Source organism: Aulonocara stuartgranti, assembly GCF_965226115.1.
Source record: "Aulonocara stuartgranti genome assembly, chromosome: 2".
NCBI classification, from domain to species: Eukaryota; Metazoa; Chordata; class Actinopteri; order Cichliformes; family Cichlidae; genus Aulonocara; species Aulonocara stuartgranti.
The window spans coordinates 30,330,311-30,334,557 of NC_138940.1; the positions used below are offsets into that span (position 1 = coordinate 30,330,311).

Genomic DNA, 4,247 nt, shown 5'->3' on the forward strand with positions numbered 1-4,247 from the left:
ATAAATAACATTCAGTGAATCTGTTTTGTGAATCTTATTAGTGTACTGTAACTTTAATCTGGAATTACACCTTTTCAAACAAATTATTAAACTTGTTTTTTTAAGTGTTGTTTTAATCTAGAGTTAAAATGGGACTTTTAATCTATAGTGCTTCAAGTAGTAAGTAGGTATATAACAGTATTATATAAGAAGGATTACATTACAATGCTGCTCCTCATGTTGTGATTCAGCTGCAAATCTTTGCATTATATTCTTTTTGAATACCATGACTGTGGACTTTTCCCATCCTCCATCAGTGTGAGAAAGAAAACACAGGATTTTGCAGTTGAACAACAAGAACTTTATTGAACTTTATCTGAACATTGTTGTCTATGAACATATGTGTGCAGGTGCATGCATGCTTGTGTGTGTGTAGCTATGTTTGTGTGTCTTTATTGGCAGTCATTTTCCTTTCCCATCAGCAACACCGTCTGCCTGCAAAGACAAATGAAGAGAGGAGATTCTTAGTATTTGATGCAGTAACTCATTTCATCTGATATTTCATTTCTTGTTGGCTGTGTTACTCTGTTAACTTACATTCACTGGCACACCATCATTGCTGGACTGAGGCTCTTTAACAGCTTCAGAAATCTCCAACTTCCTAGTTTCATCCTGTGGCTGCAGGTCATCTTTTTCCACCAGTTGTGGTTTATTGCTTTTCACAGGGTTCTGAGGAATAGGAGTCGTCCCTCTTCTATCCATTTTTCTCTTCTTGTGAGGAGCCCACTTGACTAAGGACTTGCAATACTGTGTTGAAAGAGAAATTATTTTTTAAAAATACATAAAATATAAACAAAAACATTAAATTCAGTTCAGATGTTTGGTGCACATAGCGTGGCATGTTTCCAAAGACACACTGCATACAGAGGACATCAGCACAATGTTGGAAGCATTAGTGATGTATATTACATAACTGGAATGTCCAGGGACAGGGATGAAAATTATGGAAGTTTAGCTATTTGTATTGTATCATTGGAAGGACTAAGGATTAGGATCATAACAAAAGGAAAGAATTAGTGGTTAGGATTGCACTTACCTTGAAACAAATCTTTGCCAGTCTGCTGTACTCTCATCACAGTCTGACGTTATTGCTCCTCCCCCCAAAGTTCATGATGAGTCAGATCCTTCAGCCAATCACACGATCTAATTTACCAACATAGTTGATGGTACCAGTACTTGGAATGGAAGACGACTTGTTTGGAATCTTTTCTATAATTAAATTAAATTAAATTAAATTAAATTAAATTAAATTAAATTAAATTAATATATTAACAGCTTTTAGGAATTTGGTTAGTGCAACAATTAACTCTTTTGAATTCACACCTAGTTAAAATGATCTTTGAATCTCGAAATGCTTGCTGGTAGATACTCCAATAAAATAGCTTCAAACAGACGTGTTTATGAACTCATTGGCAGCAGTACACAATTACATCTAAGTTAGAAAATAAGAATTTTAGGAATGTAACACAGTTTAATATAATTTGTAGATTACAACCTATAGTCTGACTAATTTCTTATCTGACTTTTGGACATATAAAGTTATTTTGCAATGCAGGAAAGCATGACAGGAAAAGAATGGATGCTGTGATGTCAGATATAAATCAAAGGGATAGACATCTCTATCTGATCAGTGTGATGTGGAGATTAGGACAAGCTATGTGGAATGAACCACATTAACAGTGATCGAAAAAAAGGAAATGTGAAATCAATAAATTGATCCCACACGTTTTCCGTTATCATTATCCAGTGGATCTAAGTGTCTTTTTGACTTGCTCACTTGCTTTTGAGTGAATTTTGTCTCTGTGGATACTTGGGTTTCCTCCAACAGTACAGAAAAGTTTCGTGTTAGGCTTATTGGTGATTCCGAACCAGCCATGGATAGAAAATGGTTTAAATGAAAAAAATAAAATAAAATGCTGTCCAAATGTATGGTTAATTGAATTCAAAATCCTGCTCCTCACATACAAGGTCTTAAATAATCAGGCCCCATCTTATCTTAATGACCTTGTAGTACCATATCACCCTATTAGAGCACTTCGCTTTCACACTGCAGGCCTACTTGTTGTTCCTAGAGTATTTAAAAGTAGAATGGGAGGCAGAGCCTTCAGTTTTCAGGCCCCTCTTCTGTGGAACCAGCTTCCAGTTTGGATTCAGGAGACAGACACTATCTTTACTTTTAAGATTAGGCTTAAAACTTTCCTTGTTGCTAAAGCATATAGTTAGGGCTGGACCAGGTGACCCTGAATCCTCCCTTAGTTATGCTGCAATAGACATAGGCTGCTGGGGGATTCCCATGATGCATTGAGTTTTTCCTTTCCAGTCACCTTTCTCACTCACTATGTGTTAATAGACCTCTCTGCATTGAATCATATCTGTTATTAACCTCTGTCTCTCTTCCACAGCATGTCTTTATCCTGTCTTCCTTCTCTCACCCCAACCGATCACAGCAGATGGCCGCCCCTCCCTGAGCCTGGTTCTGCCGGAGGTTTCTACCTGTTAAAAGGGAGTTTTTCCTTCCCACTGTTGCCAAAGTGCTTGCTCATAGGGGGTCATATGATTGTTGGGTTTTTCTCTGTATCTATGAAGCGCCTTGAGGCGACTTTTGTTGTGATTTGGCGCTATATAAATAAAACTGAATTGAATTGAATTGAATTAAAATCTGATGTGGTCGTGGCTTGCAGTACCACTGCAGGTGAGATGGACGCACCTCTATGATCTGCATCTACGATCTAGCCTCACAACCTTAAAAGCTGTACCGGGTCCTGTATCAAGGGATGTTGCGGAGATGTGGAATAAACCATGATGAAAAGCTTGAAAATGTCACTGGGCCTGCAGTGGTTTGTTACAGTGGTGCCAAAACCCAGGATAGTGGGCACTGCAGACCCACAAGCGGGCTAGCAAGGGGCCTAGCACTGTCTCTCCCCCAAAGTTTGCTGTTATACTCAAAACAATCTTTAGCCAATCAGAGAACTGAATTCTGCTGTGTTTTATTGGGTACTGGACCTTGGAAAGTAGAAATACCCATTAGAAATTTTATGTGTAACTAATACAACTTAATTAACAGGATTTGCACAGCTACCATTAGAAATATTTTTATTTGAAATTATACCTCGTAAAAGAAATCAATAAACTTTGACTCTGTAGTATTGATTAAAGTGCTGTACGAATGTTCACATAAACAACGGCTTTTTATCCGAGTTGCTATTATTAGTTGTTGTAGTATTTTATATTAATGATCAGAATCAGATACATGGCCAGCCTTGTGGGATTTTGAACAGCTGTAGCCGCTTCTTGTTCTTCTATAGCCCAGGTCCAAGCCAGCTCCAATCAGCCAGAACTCTGTTATCATGGTTCTGAATTGGTAGATGTCGTTCAATGTCCTCCATCAAGAGTGTCACCAGACACCCAATGCAATAGACCATTGAGTATCCAGCAGCAAATGTCTCTGCAGAACAATCGGCTCTCCCAAGCCCAGGAGTTGTCAGTTTCGTTAAGGGATCAGTTGATCAAATCCATAATTCTTCTTTAGGTTTATAGAGAACAAGTCTGGGAGACTCTCTTAGGGTTAGAGAATGAGCAAGACCATACAAAAGACATGAGAAGCCAAGCAGGTACAATAAGGGAGAGGGAGAAGGAGAAAGTGCAACTGCCAAGCGTTTCACAGTATGTAAATTACGCTGAATGTTTTGGACATGAATTGAGCTGCTTTTTGGGAATGACCTCGAAGGGGACTGGAGGCAGCTCCCCAGCATGGTAGATTCAAATGTACTAATGAGACATGAAGAATTGAAAGAATTGAAAAAAGCAAATAGGAAGGTGGGGCACGAAAACAAGAACGAACAGCTTGTACAAGTGGGGGGTCATATAGATAAGACCCAGAAGGGGTATGTTTGGAGGCATGGTCCTGCTCCTGAATTTCAGACAATGCATCTTGAATAAGTGGAAGATCTAAAGATTAGGGTGGAAAAATTGGAAGAATTGTTGATTGTATGGGAATATTGGAAGCGCTAGTGATTGGGATGAAAGGAAGAAGAAGAATCAATAGTAATTAGGATCAATACAATGCTGACTGGACTCACCACTTAACAAATTGTTCTTCTCCAGACTTCAGCTGACATCACTCTGACATCACTATCTACCAGTAAATCAGATGATCGATTTATGCTGTCTGTTATAAGACAATTTTAATTGAGGATGATTTGTGAGGA

At 38.5% G+C, this 4,247-nt stretch overlaps 1 long non-coding RNA gene across 1 annotated transcript; it reads right to left on the reverse strand.

Annotated features, from left to right (window-relative positions):
• Positions 1-396: 396 nt before the first annotated feature.
• On the reverse strand, positions 397-1,195 carry LOC309713792. Its single transcript, XR_014278682.1, has 3 exons — positions 1,076-1,195; positions 577-786; positions 397-474 (listed from the first exon to the last, which is right to left on the reverse strand). It is a non-coding gene; the product is annotated as an uncharacterized lncRNA (long non-coding RNA).
• Between the last annotated feature and the right edge of the window lie 3,052 nt (positions 1,196-4,247).